This window comes from Ciona intestinalis, chromosome 8 (assembly GCF_000224145.3).
Source record: "Ciona intestinalis chromosome 8, KH, whole genome shotgun sequence".
NCBI lineage: Eukaryota > Metazoa > Chordata > Ascidiacea > Phlebobranchia > Cionidae > Ciona > Ciona intestinalis.
Genome location: NC_020173.2, coordinates 1,333,558 through 1,357,687, shown reverse-complemented (window position 1 = coordinate 1,357,687; position 24,130 = coordinate 1,333,558). Strand labels below are relative to the sequence as shown.

Sequence of the window (24,130 nt, the reverse complement as noted above, 5' to 3'; positions counted from 1 at the left end):
ATATACAGTAGAGTGGGGGAAGATGGGACACCTTTAACACATAATATCTATATAGCCTGATCGTGTTTTAAATAATTAACAACGGTCTGTGAAAGTGGTGAAGATACGGTTTAATAATTCATTAAATGTTCTTTGTTTACTACCAAATGGAAAGAGAAAACTAAACGAAAAGGTGTCCCATCTTCCCCCACCCTACTATATATTACATGTAACGTATTGCCATAAAGGAATCGATATTTAATTGTTTTTAAATATGTTCTATACAAAAGTACATTATACTTTTTAGTGTATAAAAATTAAACTGTAAAATGAGGCATTGAAAGGGGAGTAAAAGCGTTGTGTTGAGAGGTGCTATATACATCAATCACCCCTGGCAGAGTTTTATGAACTCGTAAACTTAACTAGGGAACCTTCGTAGAATGAACGTCAGCTTTTGGTGTTATAAAACGTGTGCTGAATTACGGCAGTTTTTAGGAATGAATCTATTTCGTTTTTAGGAAAAAAGTTTTATTTTTTTTTTTCCTAAAACGATTCTTTTCTCTTTTTTTCTTTTTTTTTAAATGTAGATTATAAAACCAATAAAAATTTTCAAGAAAATATTATTTTATTCTAATGAGAAAACGATAGGAATATGAAACCTGTTTTGCGAAAATACGAAAAGATCGCTTGGTTGCTTTTAGGTGCTTTGTATATTTTCGTATTGTGTTAATTTTTCATTTCAAGTGACGTAATCGATATCTCATCTTAAAAAAATGCGGTATGGAAGGTTTCGCAAATTAGTTTTCTATTTTAGAGGTTAAATAATTCATTGTAAAACAGCAAAAAGTAGTATATAACAGCGATATACAACTGTTCATTCAACATAATGGACTTGTCATGTTGCAGAATTATTTGGAGGAGTTGGGTAAGATTTGACTCTTTTACTCCACCCGGCGGTTTAAGTTTTATCGTGCGTTGTTTGCGGTGTTGGATATTGGCAGATATTAAAATCTAAATTTTGAAATTTCTTCTGTAGTTTTTAAGAAGTGATTATGATGTATTTGCAGTAAGAGTTACCATGACGAAACATTTGGTTTTACCAAGTCGGATTAGTTTAGAACTGCTAAAGTTAGTGTTTACTGAGGAAACGAGTATAGATCGGATCAACTCAACTATGTTTGCATTTAAAAAACATTTATTAAAAACCCAAATTATTTTTAGAAATTAGTCACAATTAAAACTTTGTATGCTGATTACAGTGCACTAATGCTAACACAAAAAGGTGTTAATACACTCCCTTCTCGCCCCTTTCTTCACCTTAAATCACCATATGACATGTGCCCAATGCGTGCTTAACAATTAGATATCGTGGTTCCTTCAAACACCTTTTAACTCGCCGACAATAACCGCTAAATAAATTAAAAGGCCCCAAACCACCAAATGGTCATATTTGCTTTCTCAAACTGCGGTCGAATGCGTTATTTGCGTCTCCAACCGCAACCATAAAGCGCGTTGTTTGATTGGTATAACTATTGTTCGTATCGGCTAAAAGTAGACCATGTACCTGCTAGAAGAAGTATTACGTATATAACACGCATTACGCCAATTGAATGTGTTAAGATGACGCAGTTTTCTTGTGTATACGGTTGGTGCGTCATAGGCAATATTTTCCAAATGACAAAAGTGACATATTTCGTTGACGTAAACGGATACGTAGACACTCTCTTGGTTCGTATAAATAGACAGGGTGATGTAGTTGACATTTTTCTGCTTATAAAATAGAAGGACAACAGTCGTTAAAACAAATGCTATTAATAAACACAATTTAGTCGGTGGTAAAACACGTCCGCTTGTATATAGACCTAAACGGCGAGTAACATTCAAATAGGGGATTGACATTTTTGCTCAAAAATAAAGAAGGACAACAGTCGTTAAAACAAATGCTATAGTACTGTGGGGGAAGATGGGACTACTTTAGTACATAATATTCATATATATATTCTGATCGTGTTTTAAACAATTAACAACAGTCTATGGGAGTGGTGAGGATGCGGTTTTATAATTATTTTAATGTTCTTTGTTTACTACCAAATGGGACGAGAAAATACAATGAAAAGGTGTCCCATCTTTCCCCACCCTACTATAACTATAAAACAAACTGAGAATAAGTGTAGTATGAATAATCTTAATTACCAAAATATTTATGCATTTGACTGCAGCGCTGTCGCCTGTTAGTTCGTCAGCATTTTAGTTAAATGCAATAGTTGTCTTGCCAACGAATTAGTTCAAACACCAGATAAAGGGCCAGAGATTCTTGCAAACAAATTTCTAAATATTGAATTATTATAACTGCTTCCCTTTAAAATGTTTGCCAACTCCAATCAGATGTCGTTTTACGAATTTTGTTGTCAAAACTGTGTGCCCACCGCATTCCAAAGACGGTCAACAAAATTTCATTAGAAAGTCAAAATATTGGCGCCCGCGAACGTAGTGTATGTTTGTCAGCTCGTGCTGTGCGAAATAATAGGTAACTCATTATTTGTCGTCGCGTCAATGTTCGGGGAAGTTGAAACGCGCCCGAATCCACTCTCAAAACTCGGAATATTTGCTTTGGAATTACCACAAAATTGGACTTTTATTTGCCTTCTATACGAGCAAATCAAGGCTTTTGACAGGTGGTGTTTTTGTGTCTGAAACTTTCGTTGTGCGCTGGCGGTGTGCACGTTTAGGGTCTTTTTATTTCAGCTTTGTGCAAAGATTGTCTGCACAGTGGTGTAAGAGCAGGGGCAATTTTCGAGTTTTAAAACTTGTTTTGTTTTTTGACAGAGTTTAGGTATTTAGTACCGTTAGGTGTCGCCAAGTAGTTTTAGCTGCAGGTAGTTAATTCTGGTGAAACAAGAAAAGGTGTTATTACATTCGTAAAATACAATGACATTTGTGCATTTGCAGTTAATAATAGTTTTAAAATACATGTTTAGTAAGTTTAATATGTATTTTGTTCAGATATTATATTGAGCATGCTAATGTGCTAATTATTGTATAAGACACGGCTTTTGATGAAGGTTTGCTTATTATAATACTGTACTTAACCATGACTATACTTTCAAAAGTGACTGATTAACCTAATAAGCCCGCCATGCATTGCAAACTGCATACGCACCGGTAAAACAAAAGGTGGCTCTGAATTGAGATTAGTCGATCAGTACGGTATAACACCAAAAAGCCCCTTAAAAAACAGCTTAAAAGTTTTGCTTCTGTGATTAAAAGTTCCATGTCTAACTTTTCGTCTGACAGCAAAAACGCGAATTCAAGTCGAGACAAAGAGTTGTATTTGCCCGACCACTTCCAAATTGCGCCTAAGCAGATGCTAGCCGGAAACCTAAAGGTCGCGCAATACGAGTTTAATGACAGCTTAGCATGACGATAATACGCAGCGTCGGAGCTTCCGCCTTGGGTGGCCGCGTCGACAAGATACTGTACAACCGGTGCGGATTCCAGTTTTTCAAAACAGTGGTCCCGATCAGATTCCGAGATTAGTCGATTCGGCTGGGTTCCGCGATCAAAAGCGAGTTCGGCTTGTCACCGTAATGGAGTGTTTGTTTTTACAGGGACCCGGCCTCGGTCTATTATTTTAGATTGATAACCCTTGTAGAACAGGCGGTGTTTAATCCGCAGATCTGCTGTTGACTTTCTGCGTTTTTTCTTCTGAAAGATCCTGACTGATAACTTGGAGTTATCATTCAAAGCTCTGACGTGTCCCTCGCCTTTTATCACTAGGGTCAAGTTATTTTGGGCGGAAATTCCGAAGCCCACTTTACCCCAACGCATGTTGTAACATTGCACTTGTTGCTTAGTAGTTTAAATTGAACTGTGGCCTCGTCCATCATCGACCCCGCTTTGTTGTTGTATTGCTTTCCAACCCTAATGTTCCGGCCTGGTAATCCGTACTGAATTATGAATATTTATAACCACTAATGCGGACAAACTGCTCGAAAATGACGCTTTCTGATGGGAATCTCATGTGTCGCGTTACCCTGACGTAAATTATGTGTTCCACTGCCGACTTCCCACCCGTTTACAGGTTTCAATGACATCGTAAAAGGAGAATGACTTATGATGGTTTTCGGTAATTTAAGAGGCAACAGATCGCTCGTTTGTGTGACGAAGATAGGATTCCGCGTAGACAGCTTCTTAAGGAAATGTTTTTATAAAGCTTTTTATAAATTTCTAAGAATTTCTGTTGTTTTTTTCAAAAACTTGTTTACGAAGCTTTATATAAATTTCTTAGAAATTCATGCTGTTTTTAGTTTAAAAGTAACACGATGTATTCTCTTATATATATGACACACCAGAAAGTTAGTTCCGCCTTGTTCGAAAATGGGCGTTAAGGGCCCTTGAAATAAGCACATTCACACTGCTGTATAGCTAGACCCTTGTAGCACAGTTTGGCTGGCTTTCACTTTCCCTTTTTATCGATTTACGTTTGTTTGCGTTCGAGATTCGCCTCTCCGCCTGTGACCAGCAATTTTGATAAAAATGTAGGTAACTACCACCCCAACCTTTAAACCTATTTTCAACATAACTGTCTACCACGCCTTGAAATACCTACTGATTGATAAAAATTGCTATTTGGTAAGATTTATGCAGCAAAATCTGAAAAGTATTTTATTTTAATTCGGTTATATCTGTATTGGAAATGGGTGACTCCGAAAACTAATATACAGCAATAAATATGTATTATGAATAGTTGTTCAATGTCGCTGCCATGCAGCACAAATCGTATAACTTTCTGTTGAATTATTTTTTAAGTTTTGATAAACTGTCGTTAGGTGGCACTCGAGTGCTTCAATTGTAAAGACGGTAATAAATGTTTCACGTGAGCAATTAAAATTGTTTCTACAATTACAATTGCGATTGCTCTTAACAAAAGCGCTCCAGTAAAAATGCAAATTCATCATTAAGATTTTGTTTGCCTACTTTACTGCGCAAGTAAATACACATAATTTATCTTGAATCGTGGTCGGCTGTGCGTAAAGCAAGGCAAGATTGTGCCGATTCACAAAACGGAAATAAACCAATTTTTCCAGGAATACCGGCGGTGACTGATGTGTACTCGCGTTCCCAGGCAATTATTTTAACAATGCTTCGAAATACGTTGCTGCTCACATGGCAACGAACGCGCTGTATATATTATTACGTATCTATCGCTATAGACAACTGGGCTATAACAGTTACTTATGGGAAATCCCTGTCGTAACTAAAAATGACGTCATCCTAACACGGATTTTTACGCTGCTGAACAGCAACAAAGCATTACCGGTATCGCCGTGTTGTTTTTCCGTATCTAAGCCGCATATTTTGCTCATGATCAATCTAAATACAAAGCGATTAGACAAACTGTGATTCGGGCGCGCAGTCGTCCCAGAATATTTGGTTACGTCATTCGGAAAACAAATTGTAAAATACGTGCTCGCCAAGTGATGTGTGTAAGTCAGTCTCCGGCATCGTTGCTAGTATACATTAAAGTATAAACTTTAGTGTAACGTAACCTCTCGGCAAATTTATAGATTTGATTCAGATGCAGGTGGCTGGTTCCTGATTATTACAAGATATTGTATTGTAAGTGGGCGCAAATGTTGTACAAAACTGTAAGTGACATGTGATATGACCGCCCGTGCGTCGTTTTGGAACAGCGTCTTATGACATAAATAATTCTGTGTTGATAAACCACACACGTTTAACGAAAACCAAAATTTCGGCTGTAGCTTGCTTCTAAGTAATGTCAATTCCTTCGTATATGTCAAGTTGTTTGTTAGCATCGTTCATGGAACTATACACGTCAAATAGCAGAAACATGTATTGTTGTGGTATACCATGGAAAACCGTATATAGACCTCACTAACATACCGCTTGCCGCAAAGGTGTATTATTTTCGCCGCCTATACCGTCGACCCCACCCGCCGTGACGTGGGCGCCTTTCGGAAGCTATTATAGTATTAAGCCTAAACCCGCTCGCGTACAAATATCTGTCTTTCCGGGAGGCGTAAGGACGGCGGGTTGGTGCTATTACCCCTGGTTATGACGTCATAAGCGTCATTCATGTGACGTCACAGAGGAGCGTGGCCAAGATATCGGGTTCCGAAAATTGGGGGTAATCTTTCTGTGCCGTTCGAATCCTGAAGCGGATAAGCGTTGGTTTAGTTAGATTGTATCTTTTTAACTGAGACCGCAATTGCCAGCAAACGCTATGCTTGAACGGCAAAACACAAATCGACAACGGGCGCTTTGTCTGTTATCGCCAGTGTACCGGTGGAATCACATGGATTGTGTTTTGACAGATTGATCGCACTGAAAGATTTATGAGTCTTAATCCGGTTCATTTGTCGATCTCGCACCCGCCATCTTTCTCCCGGCGCTTGTCTTTCGCATTTTTAGGTTTTCATCACCGCGGAGACGTCACACATCACATAACAACGCAAAAGTTGTAATACCACATCTTTGTTTACCATCGAGACTGCTGACAAACAACTTCTATATCTCCAAAAATGGATTTCCGCGAAATAGCAACAAGTGCCGTATAACGACTCCAGCTCTCAGCCCGCAATATCCGGTGTTTTTTTATTTAATTCTATCATTTGTTTACGTCACTTAAATTCGAATTCATTCTACGCCTCATTATTAATACATTAGCTTGAAACAAAGCATGAGATATTAAACTACAGCGGAGCCCGGTTGTCTGGGCCCCAAGTCCAGACCGACGGCCCTGGCAAAATATAGCTTGGCAGACGCATATCGGCAGATCTAAATGACTTAATTGGGCGTGTCGGTCGTCTACAGTTTATTGCCCACCCCGATGTTTTATTAATCGTGGATAGTTATGTAAAGCAATATAAACAAAACAGTCGCGTTCATTCAAGCAATTGGCCCAGCAGGTCGTTGCTAGAGAGCCCCTTCAATATAAAACGGGGGCTGCAATATTGCAAGTTCGCTTCAAATTTCACGAAATTGAAGACATCGATCATATTTTTGGCGTGCTGGTTCACGGAATTTAGCATTTTAAAACCGACTTTAAATTTACGACAGCGCGTTTAATGTGGTAGCAAAAAGAAAAAAGAAATTGCACCGTTAAAATTAAAGTCCAGGCTATTTGCTTTCAATTCGATTTACGGCCGGCTGAGTGCGCTCTTTAAATGTTTAATTGGAGTATGACGTATTACACATCGAAATTTAAGATGAAACGAACTTTACTCGAACTTTTACCCATAACTCCCATTACGTTATTACATCAATATGTAAAGCTACAAAATGTGCTCTCTTAGTTACTGTCCAAACACGGAATCGTTCGTGGGGCTTCCCAAGTAAATTTTTTTCAAACAAACCAATATAAACGGAAGCTATATTCCTCGCAAAACAGCAGCAAACATTGCTCCACTGAGGACACGGCGAACTTCAAGCTGTGCAAACAGAAAAGTCGTAACTTACCGAATTTAATTTCGCTTTTACGATTCGTTGGGAATCTCGTTAATAGAAAAAGCGACGTCACCCCACCAGCTCGTGTTCTGGTTCAAGTACGCAGTGCTGGCAGTATGACGTTTTTATGGCATACCTAACTGTAAAGGGAGCATCGTGACTTTTCCATAAATGGCAAGGTTGTGTTTTACACGTTTGCCTAACATCATGTGTGCGCATTTATAAGTTTATAGCCTGTTATGGATACGCGGTACACCGTGTTCCATTCCAAACGCCGTAATGGCGTTAATGGTACCAGCCATGCTGTAAATTCAATGCTATTGTTAGACTGCAAACTCATAAATCTGTATTTTGGCAACGTTTATACTTTTGCAAACAACTATCAAGTTAGGAGCACATATATGCTGCATCGTGTTGGACAATATAATACAGCCTTTCAAGTGTAGTAGGTTGAGGTAAAATAGGGCCCATTCGCTAGTATAATCATCAAATATTTACAGAATTATATAGTTGGGTGGTGGAAAATGAGACACCTTTTTATTATATTTTCTCTTCCCATTTGGTTGTAAACAAAGATTATCCAAGATTTATATAACCGTATCCTCACGACTCCCATGGAGCGTTGTTAATTGTTTAAAACAAGATCAGGATATTTAGGTATTCTGAGCTAAAGGTGTCCTTTCTCCGCCCACCCTACTATACAATACGTTTTTAATAAATTGGCCCAAAACTAAAGGGTTATCACGAGTTCAAGCTGATACTTCTGGCGTGTGTCATTAGAAACAAAATACTTCGTGGTCACTTCGAGTCGGGTCAAGTAGGCAGTCGAAATAATGAGTCAAAATATCTCAATTGTCCAAACTTACACACTTTCTATATATTAGGTTGGACAGCTTGACAGTGGCTATATGGAAAGTCGTCGCTATGATTTTCTTCATGTTTTTAATGAGACCTTTTATAAGTTACCTTTTCGTTTCGTGCCAGTGGCTATAATTAAACGTGTACTTTGTATGTTTTAAACCATCACAATTAAACACTCGTAGAAACGCTAACCACAATGTAACAGCCGAATTTAGAGTCGTTGAAGCTTAATACGGGCGTGTATTTCATGACTGGTACAATTAAGGTGCCTACGGTTCTAGTTCGCCGAAGGTGACTTGCTTTACCGCCGCAAATTACACTTCTAAACTTTGTTTCGTTAACTTATTACCCTATAAACTAAAAGGTATAGAGCAGTAAGCCGTTTTGTCGAACGAAAAGAGCAGTTAATAGCCTCTTTTCGCTTTACCCCTAAATGCGGTGTTGCTGTGTTATCAAAAGCTGGTTTATTTTTACACTGTACGACTATTATATTCATATTAGCGAGCACGAATGCGGCTTTGAAAGCAGGCTTGACCTCGGAGGCCAAGTACTGTATGCCTCTCTTGAGTGGCGTGTAGTGCTATTCATTCTCCAGGTAAAGACTCTTGAGATATGTCAGTGAACATTAAATAAGCACAAGCACTTTCAGGTCACTTTTCAGAGAGAAAAACGTTGCGTTGCAATTCTTGGAAAAGTCAGAAAGGGAAAACTGGCAGTTTATTTGGACTAGTAAGCATTTGTTTATTGCTGCAGATTTGGTTACTGACGCCAAAAGTAAACAACGACGGTTTGTGTTTTGATAAGCCTTTGTTTTGACACAAAAGCGAGCATCATTTGCTGTGTGGCTGTTTAGATACTGTCACATTAATTGTCAGTACGTTGTGGAAAACAACAGTTCACATCTGCCGCTTGTTTAAAGCTCTGTATATGTTATATGTATACCTACCTACTAGTCCGCTATTGTTCGCTGGCGAACGAAATGTTTACTGGCTTTTTTCAGCAGCACGTATATACAGTATACAAGTGTCGCGGCGGCGTCGTAAGTGCCAGTGCACAAAAACTTTGTTTACGCCCGTTTCTGATGTGTAAATACAAAATGCGATCGCGCGTTAGCCCTTTATAACACTTAAGATTTGCCCAAACTGCATTTCTTATTATTTCACTAGTGGGAAAGCATGAACGATGGGTTCGTATCTTTACGCAAGGAAATGCGATATGTTTTATATAGACGTGTCTTAATCGTTTGTTTTGAATTCAATTAGACATAGGTCATTCTCGCGAATCGATCAATGCTGTTAAACCATAAACAAACACTTAGTTTTGAACGTGTTATGTTTGTGTACATCAATCTTTATCAATTTGTACAGATTTGTCGCATTAATTTATTATTTCATTTCATTGTACCGCGGGTCAAACCAAAATCCAATCTATCGGCCAGTAATATACAGCTTGTGACCCCAAATGTTCTGGAATAGCAAGAATAACCACAGCAACTTCTACTGCATGTAATACACGACTGATATCTCATAATAAAAAATAAATGTAAATAGAATAATAATGGTTACTTTCTGCTGTTGTTGTTTTGTTGCTTTTTCTCGCGAGTAAATTCAACTTTTCGCATTTGCTTGATATCATGTCACTTGTTTGTGCTTCCTTTTGCAAACACGCTTGACCACGCTTAGTTTCTTAATTAATACAAACAGCTTTTTTGGACTAGTTACAAATTTTTGCTTTACGTATAGTAAGTTGGGTAATTTAAGAGGGAAATGTTTTTAATCTCTTTTCACGTCGCATTTGGTGGTAAAGGAAGAATATTCATAACTCTGGCCCGTGACTCTATAAGAGCGCTGTTAATTGTTATAAATATATTCAGCAAAAAAACAGGAAATAAGTGCTAACAGTATCCCATCTTACCCCACACTACTCTACAGCATTTTTTTTCTCATAAAAACAACAAGGTGGTTTCAAGCTGGATGACATCGGAGATTGATCATCCGTTTGCTTTGCGCGCCTGTTTAGATAGGTCGTTGTAAAACAGGAGTCTTCTGATCCATCTCATGTTTCGTATCAACCAAACGACCATAGTTAATGGATAAGGCGCCGGAAGCAAACGATTTTGGCGCGAAGTCGCTTAACAAATGTCGTGTAACCCTAACCCACGCAGCTGTCGTTGTCCTAACTTCCAGTACAATGCTAACCAATGCCTACACCTGGCTTCAGTAACACGGTTGCCTTTTCAAACGACCACCCAGACTATTATTGGGCAAATCCCGCGACCGGTATCCGTTACCAGCGCTTACGATCGGATTTAAATCGTAACATAACGCCAGCGAGTTGTCGCCGCTTTAGTTTCACATCGGCGAATCGTAATTTCGCTTTCCAAGACTGGGATGCAGCTTGGGTACGTGTGAGCTGCGTCGCAAAAGTTTTGCTTCGTCTGGGGCGCATTTTAGCTTCACAGCGATCGGAGTCGCTCAATAGGACGATTCGCTGTAACCGTGTGAAACGGTGTCGATTGAAATAACAATTTGAACACTAACACTTTTATTCAAGCCTCCCGTCTATTGTATCCCGTCCTCTCTAATCGATTGATTTTGTTTACCGAGTTGTTCTGTTTTGTGCGTCTCGTTTTCGTGTTGAGTCCCTATTGTTAGTCCGAGGACGCTGGTTATACCTACGGGCGCCTATACACCTTTTGTGGCGTTGCGGGCGCGATCGCTACCTCATTTCCAACCGCTACTTCCATTCACAAAACACGATAGCGATTGAACATTATTTCAAAGGCGATTTATTTATAACTCGCAATACGCTTGCGTTAAAGCACATTGTAAACTCTATTTCAGCAAAAGAAGCTCGTTTTTCTTCCACCTTTTTAATTATCGCGAAACGAGCTACCGAAACTAGAGAACGGGTGATGCTTTCTTTTGTCGACCCAGATCCTCGCAGATTAGGAGCGATGCCGATTACCGTCCGAATTAAATCTGCGAAAACGGAGCGTTGGTCAAAGGATCGCCCCGTGCTCGTATACTATGGCACGTGGTAACGCAACAGTAAGACTAGTAGCCAGCTTCACTATTCTCAGCTTGTTTGCTCTGAGGAGTCGTCTTACTACAGGCAAGTTCTATTTTGAAAATTTGGTAGCAAGTAAAATGCAAGGAGACCGTTAGTTTATGAGGCACACTTTCCACTTGATTCGCTATACCGTAAACAGGTGGTTTAAGTTCAGTGAACTTATAAAGGGATCAGTTGTGTTCAACTTGTTATTGTTTCTAAAGCGCTGGACCTGGCGGTGCCCGCGTGCATGTATACGAATGGCTGGCGCCTCGGTCCGTGGTCGGTCATTACCCCGATCGTTTCGCTTCTGTTTAGTAAACAGCTCCGAGCATTGGCGCCTTGCTTACGGCATTGGGAAGCAGGATTACACTGGACGACATGCAAGATCCCGCCCTAGCTGTCAGCTCTGTTGATAAACGACGTCGAATTGGTTCCGTGTTTTTTCTTGGTCTGGTGCCTGGCCCTACTTCGTAAGCCGGCTTGTTATACTATTTATAATTTCAGCAGCACAAAGTGTATAATGCTTTGCGCTACTAACGGTTAGTTCGACTGAGTAATTCAGTTTACACAATTAAAAGCTTAAAAAGGCCGCAGCCGCAAATAGGGCCAATGTTTTTCAAGCATAAATTGCTGATTGAATGTTTATGCGATGCTATAACCAGACGAAATCCTGGGCACCAGTATTACACTGTCTGTACATCACACGCCTATAGGCGGTATACCTTTGTTAGCGAAATATTTTCGTGCTGTTTAGTCGAAATATTTTGGCTCCTGGCCATTACGTAAATCTATTCTTAATTTATACCAAACAGTCAGTTTCCGCGCAGATACATAAAGGCCTTGATACTGAGATTTAGTTTTGCACCGCTGCCAATTCATTAATCCGCAAACGAATCTTCGCCGTCGTAAGGTTAAGTCTCCGTAACGATCTCGATCATTGGGTTTCAGCCTGACATCTTATGCGAACCCGGCCTTGAACCGAAGACGGGTCTGAATCATTATTTTGCGGTCGTGTGCTTTTTAATGCGAGTTTAATTGCAGATTTTGTTTGGCTGAGGTCGTGCACTGAAGCAGCTCGAAAATATTATTGAGGGTTTCGATAATTCATTTGCGACTATATATGCACATATATATATAGTCATCGGCATGCGCGCTAAAATGTGCTTTTGGCTCTGTATTTTCAACGGATTTGTGTGGATCTAAAGATAAGTACCCCACTTGCTTTTAATGAGAAGATATGTGTGGCTCTTGGGCGGGATAAAGCCCTTTCTATAACCGAGATAAGGTACAAGTGACGCACAAGCATCTCAAACGCCTTATACAACCAGAATCGACATCGCGTCAAAAAATATCGCGAAAATTTCTCGATCCAGTCAAGATACTGGAAAGGAGAAGAGAAATTAAGTTTCGCCTATAATTAGCGTACGCTATTTCTAAAATGTTGTTGATCACATACTTCGTAAATAGGCGCAGTCGTTTATATGTCAATACTTGGGCCTGTACATATAATGGCCGCAGTCCCATTAAGGCTCCATAATAGGCGGTTGGAACTGTTTAGTCGAACTATGATTTGGTGCTGTGGTTTTAATATGCGGATGCCGTGTTGATGGTAATTAAAGGGTGTAGCATGTTGAAAACAGATTCGAAACTGCGAACACACGATTCTTGCGGCATTGACTTATAAACGTTCCGACACGAAAAACAGCTTGTTTTCAAAATACCTCTATTTTAGTGTATGCTAACCGCGTATTACAGAATTGGGCAGGTAGTGAGAAGGGCATGGTGTCACGGTTAAATATCCGCATAAGTTGACAAGAAAGAGCGAGATTGGGCAGGGAAAATCCATTGTGGCCGTTTTTCGGTCAGTTTAATTTGTATTTCATGGAAACCGCTATGTACTCGCGCATTTTCGCGGCTTGGGCTATTTCAATTTATTAATTGCTGTTCTCTGCGTGTAGTAACGACCGGGCTTCTGTGACCGCCGTTCGTCGCACCTGTGTATAAAGGTGGATAATGCGATTACCGCGGTGTCGGAATATAGGTGATCTCTTGTCCCATGCGTTCTCGAGCGTTTGATCTATTTGCGAAAACGTGATGTGGCGAATTTCGCTTGTCCATAGCCCGGAAGAGCTCCGGCCCTGACCCACGCTCCAGTTTCCCATTTAATCAGATGTGTCTGGTGCGCATGTACATATACGGGACCACGGTGTTGAGAACAGTCGGCGCCTTTCTCACCTATCGGTATCGCTAGACTTGTGGCAGTTTATCGGTGCCCCGGAATGCCCGGCATTCTATCTCATCATCTGCAGGTGAAACGAAGTAAATAAGCTCGCTGTAGCCAGCAGGGCGTAGCTTAACCTAACGCCCGTGTTACTAAATAACCTAACGCCCGTGTTACTAAATTAGCGAACATATACACCCAGCGCTATTGCACAATGTTGTGAAAACAGTTTGCGGCTGTTCGGGTGGTGGTGAGTACGTTGATCGAATATACAAGCCAGTGCGGGCAGCATGTGTGCATAGAAGCTCGCGTTACCTTGCGGGCAGAGCGACGCTGCCTCTACTTTTCATCTTTCGAGTCTTGTTGCAAACAAACTCTTCTCCAATTTTATTGCCAACGAAGCTAATCCATCGTCTGCCAGTGTAGCCTTGCGCAGTAAATGGCAACAAATTGCTCCGCACCCACCGAATGCTGCTTCAAACGCTTTGAAGGTTGTAACATAGCACCTCGTTATGTTAATTCATGTGTCGGGCATACACTGACGAAATGCCAACGACAAGGCCGCGTCACTCACTCGAAGTGTTTCGGAAACATCCCGTCCGAACCAGGTCGCGCCGAAGTCTTCGGGTTAATATTTTAGCAACCACAACAAGACAGCGTGGTTGATAGACCACAGCATATTTTCCACATACCGAGCATTGCAGTATTTTGTCCATTTTCTTCACGTCAGTGACCCGACCAAACCGTTTTACGAATATAATCCTGAAATCGCCAGCCGAGGTCACCCGGGGTCACCAGTCTCAATCTCCCAATTACCGCATCAGGGTATATAGTGGACACGGGCGTTTTATAAATCCACGAAACGAAGCAAGATTTTACAACCTTTATAGCGGTCTAACGAGAGTTCAAGCAGTCCAGTTACTACAGTAATCACCGTGGGCCGTATTACGCAGTCACTTCGTGAAATTTGCTTGCAGCCCGACGAGCGAACAGGTGACAAAATAATAACTTAGTTGTTCCGACTGTTTTACAAAGCACACACGGGTCGTTAACTCGAGTTGTAGCTTCTACCCAACCCCCCGACCTCTGGCCAACCCTACCATGCCCTTTTTCGCGTTAAAGTCGTTAACCGTCTGGTAAGGTTTAACGACTTTGGTGCAGTGGAGTTACGAGCGATCTGTTTAACAGCCAGTCCGCCGCCGTTTCTCGGTCGTTGCTCTTTCCAGCACCATTCGCGGCCCGTTATCTCCGCGGCAATAAATGCGATTTGTCGTCCATAGAGCAAGCGTGAGGTAATTGAAAGTTGAGCTCGCTACGGGATGTGGTTTGCGATCGCGGGACAGATGTACACTCGCCCACCGTAGCGGTTGTAAACCTAAATTGCCCGGATCTTTCTGGCAAACTTGCTTAAGAGTATTTCGGGTTCATTTCCTGTTTTTACAAGCTGCCTTTTCCATCGTTGCAAAAAAACAAAAACAGCTATATTTAGCTTCCTATCATCCGCCCTGCTATGAGTAATCGTGGGATTTGATCGCGGACAAAGGTCGTGGGCAGTCCATTAGCTCTGGTAAACAAGAATACAAACGCACATGACATTATACGTTGACAACCAATGAGCGCAATTGAAGAGCGTTGTTTACATGCTAAACTACGAAATCGAGTGTTTTGTCTCCGCTTGCTCACGTACGCTTGGAGTTATAACAGTATACAACACTACAACCTTGTTATCGTCTTCAGTTCCTGTTTTTAATGCCATTGGTTTAAGCCAAGGTGTGTATTCTGTATACTCTACTACCCAAACGCATAAATTTCGTTTGCTAACAATGGCAGAGTTGGCAGGTTTACGTGTTGGTTATATACGATGCGGTGTTGTTGTTGCAGTGACAGGCAGTGTGCATGCTGCCAACGTACGCTGACGGTTTGCTTAAGAATTCCTGGGAAGTTTCGGCGGTTTTTCTCGTCCTGTCAATCGTCAATTGTTCCCAGCACGTCATGCATTTTTTCGCCAGATGTTTTCGCTGATTGTAAAACTAGCTGGGAGTGGGTTCGTTGCCAGCACGCAAAGCCTTTGATTCAGCGGCAGCAAACACCATCTTTGGTCTAATGCAAGTGGTCGCATTGTGTCCAGGTATACCTGGCAAATAACGCCATGAAGACGGAGCAAAATTTAAGTTTTTAAAGCCTGTTTTCGTTCGACACGCGCCCGACCGCGCCAAGTCAACAGACTAGCCGCATAGAACTCACTTCGACCCATGACGCATAACGTGCCTATAGCCTTCAGTGTAACTGAACTGTGTGAAAACGAGTGGACAATAGTTTCGCGTCACAAGATTGTACGATAAAAGGGGTGAGATCATAAACGATTCGCTCGTACATGTTGTCCCAGCGTTTGATGCAGATTCGGTTATTTACAGGTCCGGCGGCGATGCGTCTGTTTAGCCTGTTGATTGTCGCCGACCGTACGTCCATTACAAACGATCTGTGTATTCAACAGCACTGACGGCCGGCTGAGTTATGAGCCGGTTTACCGTCCTCGTTTTGTCCGCGGTCGTCGCCCAGCAGCAAGGTCGTAGAAAATCGACTTTGAGCCAAGAAAACGACGAAAACAGCTTCGCCGAATCAGCACGAAGTATAAATAGACGTTAACGACCACGCACCAGTTTAATAGATGCCACCTCGCTTGGGAATGATGCACACGATCCCGCACGTCCGTTCCCTGAGATCCCAACCAAACAACTGCTGTGGTCTACACGCAGCACCAAGGGACACCTTGCCCTCTGCAGCACCACTGAGTAACAGCATTGATACGTATATACAGCTCTAACTTTCAGTCGTATTCTTATTTGAAGGGATCTTAGATAGGTTTGCTTCGCGTATTTGCGCGGACGACGGGGTTTACCGCTTTGCATACAAACCGCATTAAATCTTCGCTTTGTAGGCGGCACCCATCAAAGGATCGGTACTTGAAAGCCGTGGAATCACCTCCACGTAATCCAGCGCACCGTGTTCGACGTGCTTTGCACTGCAAGGGGTCGTCAATTAACTTTCCAATTTGCACACTTGCATTGCGTTCTTATTGTACCAGCTTTGACAATAAGGTTTTATTTTAAACGGGAACGATTTTCACACGTACATTGACAGCCTTAATTCGGTAAATCCTACAACCTTTCCGTACATAAAATTTAAAATTTGTATGTAATTAAAGTTTCATTACGGTTAGAAATAATTAATTCACTTTCCTCTAAGAATAGATGCGACGAAGGTCGGTAAACCGTTCCACAAACATTACCCATAATGTGCTAAATCCAAACACGGATCTTCTCTTTGTTCTTAGCATTGGGTTGCGATTTAATTAGTAACTCGGTCGTCGTTTTTCTTTTATTTAAATCAAACTTGGCAGTTTAACTCGTTGGCGAGCTTCCAGTATCTGTACATTGTGCTTGGGAGCCTGTTTGGTGCGTCATATTTTGAAAATTTTGTACAGCTCTTTAGAGGTGAAGTGTCAATTTCTTAAGGCGTTTAATTGAGTTAAAAATGAGTCTACTATATACCTATGGCTGGTTGATCTGTTGCCAAGCCCTTTTTGAGACATTATAGCCTATGATTTGATAAGCAAAGTCGGGAATTGGATTTTGGTTTTTCTTTTGAATCCAAGTCCCGCGTTTCCTGGCTCGCATTGCCATGGCCCGGTCACCGCCAATGTTAATTGCTCCCCTGGGCGTGATAATAAAGAAACAAGGCGAGGAGCGGTGGGGTGGAGGAGAAAGGAAGAAACAGGATAATTTAGAGTGAGAAATAAAAGGAGGTTTATGACTGCGTTTTTCCACGCTTTTGGTTGAGCGCCTGTCCAGTACGGGCGCCTGTGTTTCTAAACTGTGATAAATGAGTTTCGGCACACCTTTCGGTTCGAAATTGTGCATCGCCAAAATTACTTTTGTTTCCTAGATAGAGACTTAGTTTTTTTGCGGATAGCCGCAAATAGAATGGTAGCAAGTAAGGGTGTATAAAGTCGTAAGGTTCTTTTGTAAAGTGCTAGGAAACCGTATATCGTTATGTTTCGCTGTAGGTGTTCGCATTGTTGCCTGTTTAGCTGTGTTTGTTTTGCCTTTTGAGAGATACATTTAGATTAAAAATAGCATTCAAAAGTACAACACTTCGTTGTAGGTATTTTAGTCCGTCTCGTGTATGTTTGTTTTTAGTTTGGTATAGTGGTATATATTATATATTGGAAGTACCCTCTTTGGCTTGTGTAACACATTAGTTGAGTTAATTAGCCGGCATTCATTAACAGGTCATATCTGGCTATCTTGTTTGTGTATACCAACACCGGCTCTTGATTATGTAGAATGAAAGAATTTATGCGTCTGGTAAATATTTACGTCGTGTTCATTTTAGTCAGCTAGATCTAGGTCTCAGTGAGAGCATTTTCTCCGATAGGAAGCTTGCCTCAAGTCTAATCCCGACTGGTAAGCGGGAAATTTAAGTAGAACAACAATATTATCTAGCATTAGTGTTAAGACCGCTTCCAGCAGAGCGGATTCGGCTCAAATTTTCTTGTTTCCCGTAATGAGCTGCGGACAATAATTCGCTTTTGTTTTCAGGCTACAAGTTTTAAGCTGATCGCCATTTGCTGTGTATGCGGTAGGATAACGGACGTATCGAAAGGACTTTGGGAGATTATGTTATTTTCAGTCCAATTTAGTTACGTACGTGTGAGCATATAGTGCCGTTTTGTAATGTGGGTTGCGTGTTAGCTTGTGCTAAGCGTTAAGGCTTTCAAAACACTGGGATTAGACCGGCTGATAACTGGCCAATCTTGCGCGCGGCATTCCATTGTTGCTGGATTCTGGGAAACCTGCTATTTCGGGGCGTTGAGACAAACTTCGTGCGGGCCATGCGAGCCTCAAATCCCGCAGAAGTTCGCTAAACAAGGCGGTCGTCGTGGTTTGATTAATCCTCGTTCGTGCCGTGCCGATACTTACCGAAGCCTAGTGAGAAAGGGCACGGGCGCCCAGCCAGGACCACCGCAGCCGGGCGCAAACAGTTAGGCAGTGCGTGCAGGCATTCGTAGGCATAACACGAGACATAACAGCGACATATTATGTGTACATAAACAGGCGACAGACCCGTAACTCGCCGCTTATTTTTACTTGATTTTTTGGCACTTTCACCCAGTTAAAGCGTTGTCGATGTACACACACGAAAAACTTAGCACTTGTGTTGTTTATTTTCTAAAACGTATCGAATGTGTAGTGCTGTCGCTAATACAGTACATGGTTAGCTTCATCGCGTGTGTGGTAGTTACCAAAAGCGTAGAATAACACCGTCAGATACCACGCAAAAAGTGAAATCGTACGATCAAGCATCAAGCTGTTTCTTCAAAGCCGGCAAACCACGTATACAAAAGACATGTTGTTATAAAAATCGCGTCGAGTTGTATTGCCTCAAGCGCAATCCGAATCCGTCTTGTGTGAAATCTTTTTGGCTTTTTCCGCTCGTATATGTTGTAGCATGCATTCAACTACTATAACCGGCAATTATAAAGGTGTGGAAGGGGGTATATTCTTTGTTTTCACCATCATTTAGTGTTTTAATCGCATTTGAGTACCCAAAGCATCAGAACAGTAAATTATAATTCGATACTCGATTCGATAAGGTTCGAATATTGTACGGTATCTTCGTAAGGCAATATCGTTCGTCACGCAGTTTCAGGAAACAACTTGTTACAGTATTCCAGTCAAGACGCATAGTTGCTGCTATTCTCACGGCTTAACCATCCAAGGGGCTTCCGCTTTAGTCTAAAAGCGGCACAAATAACGAATTTCTGAAAACCGAAGCCGCACGTCCATGTAATCGTAACCGTAATTAATCCAAATTCAAACGCCTGGCGCTTAAGCGGCATATTTTCTCGTGACCGCTCTTGTTTAACGCGAGGAATTTCCTAGAGATCTTATTACCGTGTATGAGATGCAGATAATAATTAGAGAGAAAATAGCTTTAGCACCTGAAGCTCGCACAGAAGCCAAGTTGTTGACACCAACTGTCAATTTTTGGTTGAAAAAACATTCATTACCTCGCTGTCTAAGAATTTTCTGAAAGATAAGAGAACTTTTGCTTTGCCGGCCAGCGGAACTGGAAAGACAAGTTTTGTCAACAGTTCTGCGCAATTTATCTTATATAAGTTGTCTATGTTCGACCCTAAGTTCACCTGTGAGACGTGTTTTGGTTTTATCAAGGCAAAAAGCCACGAAACTTAGGTTTAAATTAGAACCATTCCTCGTGTAATTAATGTGCTGTAGTCGAGCGCCGTTAAACCACAGTGAGACCAAGTTTAACCACCTCACACTTAACCTCAGCTCGTAAATCATACTAGTACAGCGGCCGCCTAATGTCTAAGCTAATTTACACAATGTCATTCACGCTGTTCGCTACGAGATAACAGAATTAAATAAACCATTACCCCATGCCTAGTTAGGGTACAATATTCCTTTGTGTTGCTGCAATGCTACCCTGGTATGAAAGGTTGCGTACAACAAGCATGCCCGTTTGTCATGGGTAATTAGCCGATATTTGCTTTACTTATTAGTGTAAGTAGAATTCTGCTTACCGGGCAGTCTGTGTTTCAAAGGTTATTAAAATTAGCTTTTCTTGGTATGACCATAATGGATTAGGATTCCAATGAATGTCGATAACGCGTCATGTATGACTAATAATTGGCGTTTTCACGCTGTCCAAGCGAATATAGCTTCACATCGGACAGAGTGCAACGTGATTTAGGGGCATTATAGAGCAGTTGGGTTTACGGAGAACGTGGAGTGTGCGAGTTAAACGAACATCGCTAAGCCACTTCATTACTGCGACTTATCACTGTACGGATTTTTGAAACAGCGCGGCGAAAAGCCACTTAGCCGAGGACGTGCGGACGAGCAATTCAGCCCACTTAAAAAACCTCGGCCGTTCGCTAGCTTGACACTTTCGTAATTGGATAGTGCGAGATGACAGCTAAGCTTGTAGTAAAGAATGTAGATGGTTCTTGCTTGTAAAACGGGAGGTTTTATCCAGCAGGCCTGCTGTGCTGTGTTTCGTGGTTGAGCCATATTTCTTTGCAGCATCGCATGTCAGCTTTGTAACTGTTCATGTATCAATGTTCAGAAATACAATCCAGAGTTTTGTATATGGAAGTTTAGGCCTGTATATAGCGTATTGGAGATAAAGGCGGCGATGTGGTAGCAAGGCGTTAACTGCGGGCGAGCTAAAATATACCGAGGTTATGTTGCGATGGATATCACTGTCGACTTTCGTGGATCTGGCTTAATGCGGTTATAACCAGTTCGGTATACTGCACCAACAACCTCGTATGGCATAAGCCGAGGGCGCTAAGACGTGTAAAGCTAGCTGTTTGTTAAGATTTTCATCGTTTTTCGGAGTTGTGTGACGTCACGGTCGTGTGACGTCAATGGTGTTATCCTCGTGCCTTAAAAACTTCACTGTGGTAGCGTATAGTGGTGGTTGTTTCTATACGGAGTATTTAAATTGAAAACCCTTGTCACTATGCGGTCGGGCCTGTTAAACACAACAATCGGTTGAAGTATTTCGCTTTCCCAACGCGTGTTATGAAAATGTAAGTTGGAATGTTTGACTAACCCAGCGAAAGTGCCCGAAATATTCCGTTTGCTCCCCGTGGCGCATCAACAGACCTTTTAGAATCAGAGGACTGAAAATAGCATGTTGGACACAGCAGCGGCGAGTTCCGAACATTACTTAAATTCGCGGCATCGTTACATGCGGTATATAAGCGCGGGTACATGTACAAATACAAGCCTAAATAGCCTTCAAACTCGCGGTGTGTGGTGTCGACTTCTTATCTCAACATTGGATCTGTTTGCTCCCAGGTTATAGGTAACATACCGATTCTGCACTGCTGGATTTAACTGCTTATGGTGACGCAGTAGAGTATGAAAACGTAACATGAACTAGTTCAAACAATTTCTCAGCACTTCTTCTCACATTTTTTTCTGCCGTTCTTTCGAAATTTTGACAAACATTTTCGCGTGCAAAGCCTATGTTTAATTCACCCTGGTACATTTTACCGCTTTTCCCTTAAATAATTAAATTTCCTAATCTTCAAACAGTATTCGTGTATATTTATAAAGGTAAAGTTTCCGCACAGAAACAGTAGGTTGCGTAGCGGGAAACGCGCTTATGAAAGCGTTCACGCAAAAGCGACCTTTCGGAAATGCCCGCTCTGTGATGTATGCTGCTTTCACATTTAATTTGCCGCAACACAGAGGCTGCTTACGAGTATTGTACGTGACAATTTATTTTTAAGTAATATTGCAACGAACTTCGGATGACAGGCTAATAATATATAGTACTGTGGGGTAACATGAGATACCTTTAACTCATAATATAACATGTTAGCTTATCGTGTTTTATCTTCGTTTCCTACCAAATGGGACAATAAAAGAGAATGGAACATGTACCATCTTACCCCAACCTACTATAATTTTAAATAATTAGTCTGCCCCTTTAAACGTTTACGTTTCGCGTCCTTCAGTGATACCAAAACTAATGGGTGCGTCAGGTCATGGCTACGTATTGTAGATAAATATGGCATACAGCACTCCCAGTTCCTAAATGTTGTGTACGCGGGTTTCGCTTGACAGACCTTGAAAAGGAGCGTTAATACTCTGGCGTACAACATATCCGTACATCCCGTTCGACGTTGAATATTCCCAGAGCGCTATGAGCCTTTGAACGTGGTCGAGTCATTCGAAGGTCCTGTGTAGCTGTTGGCTTAGCTCAAGTGTGTACGACTCTTTCAGAGTACGTTTATCACGCCCGAGATCGACTTGCTTTAACTGGCGCACCTGTTCGCTATACCCAGAGGTTTTAAGCGCTTGGCGATTCCTATCGTAATTTCCAGTTTAGTTTCGCTTCCGAAAGAGTAGACATTACTTGTTTTATTAATAAAAATAAAAATGTTAATAAAAATGTAACACTTAATCTAAGTGCAGCTTTCTGTTGTTTGTTATGTACCTGTTGACTTAAACTCGATGCTTAAAAAATATCGTATAAGCTTTGGAATTGGACCTAAGACGTATATGTATATATACATCTCCGCCAAGAATTTTACTGAGGGTAAATATTTCATTACCAAATTGCCGCCAAAAGTGTTGCAAAGAATGCACAAATCATACGCTATAAGCTCAGTGTTACCCCACGCGCAGATCCCATCTATTCGAGTGTTGGTTTAGACCATCTTATAATGTTGTTTTACGAGAAACACAACAAAATCGGACGAAAATTAAATACTGAACTACAGATCGTAGAGTCAAGTACGTCAACGGGGCGTTTTCGAAATCGCAGTTATTGTGTTTTCTGCATAAAACAGTAAAATCCTAACATTCCATCACATAGCAGGCTTTCGCGGTCTTAAAATAGCTCTAAGCTAAAAAGTGATAGATTATGCAATAAATTCAAGTCGATATAATTCGTTTGTGTAGATGTACATACTTAGCCACGGTTTTGACAGTACGACATCCTCGTTTTTTGTGCCATCACTTAAGCAGCTGTTTCAGTATGGCAGTGCGCCATCTTAGAAATTAAACCGTTCCTGGCACACCAGCTTCCAAAAACAGCTTTCAAATTGTAACACCTGCGTTTCGCCATCACAATACACAATGTCCGGTTAAAGTTATTTTAATCAAAACTCGTAAACCGTTTTGCTTGCGTATCTCTGACTGAGTCAGGAACGTTTTATAGAGATAAAATTTCCAAAACAACGTGGCTCTGCACTTTTAAGGAATCAGATATTGCATTTATGAAGTTGTTTTGACCGAGTTCCTGAAAGCAATAATTCAACTTTGCAGACAAACTAGATTCCAATCAGTCTGGCCCGCTAGAGAAAATCCATATTCGCACCTACGTATATAGTCTTCCGCTTTCACGCGACGCCTTTGTCGCCTCAGTAACAGTTTAAATATAGACCGAACTTGGCCAGCTGGATGGCCGGTGACAGACCATTCGTGGGAAAATACTGTTCTGTATGACGTCACACGGAGTAGTAAAAACTGCAGGAGATAATATTTTTGTTTTAACTGCTGTCAAGTTTTAAAAATTGTTTTTTAACAGGAAGAGTATATTTATTAGTATTTTTTATTCGTATAAGAAAATCCTTTTCACTTTCTACTGATATGACCAATTAGAAAGTGCTGTAAGTTTCAAATAAATTCCTTGTTTTTTTACACCTGTTTACCACACCACGTAAAATTTAACAATGTTATGTCAAAGGTTATGTGTTCTTGTCTTGTTGTTGTTTATCTCCGAAAACTGTTTTCACCGATAAAGCTCGAGCTGTTATAGAGCTAATTGCGAGCTTTGGCGCAACTTGCAGTTCGTGCCTAATCGGAAACAAGCGAAACCGATCGCAGTCCATTGTCCTTAGTCGTAGCGCAGTTGTGTTAGAAACTGTCGCTGATTTCGCACAGTCTTTGTTTACAGTTTCGCTTGTAGCTCGGCGCAATGGAAAGTGCGTATCTCTTC

The 24,130-nt window shown here is 41.2% G+C and overlaps 1 long non-coding RNA gene across 1 annotated transcript; it reads left to right on the top strand.

The window, feature by feature from the left end:
• The first annotated feature begins 669 nt into the window (after window positions 1-669).
• Window positions 670-21,548, top strand: LOC113474410. Its single transcript, XR_003396074.1, has 3 exons — window positions 670-680; window positions 16,848-16,851; window positions 21,013-21,548. It is a non-coding gene; the product is annotated as an uncharacterized LOC113474410 (long non-coding RNA).
• Window positions 21,549-24,130: the final 2,582 nt, after the last annotated feature.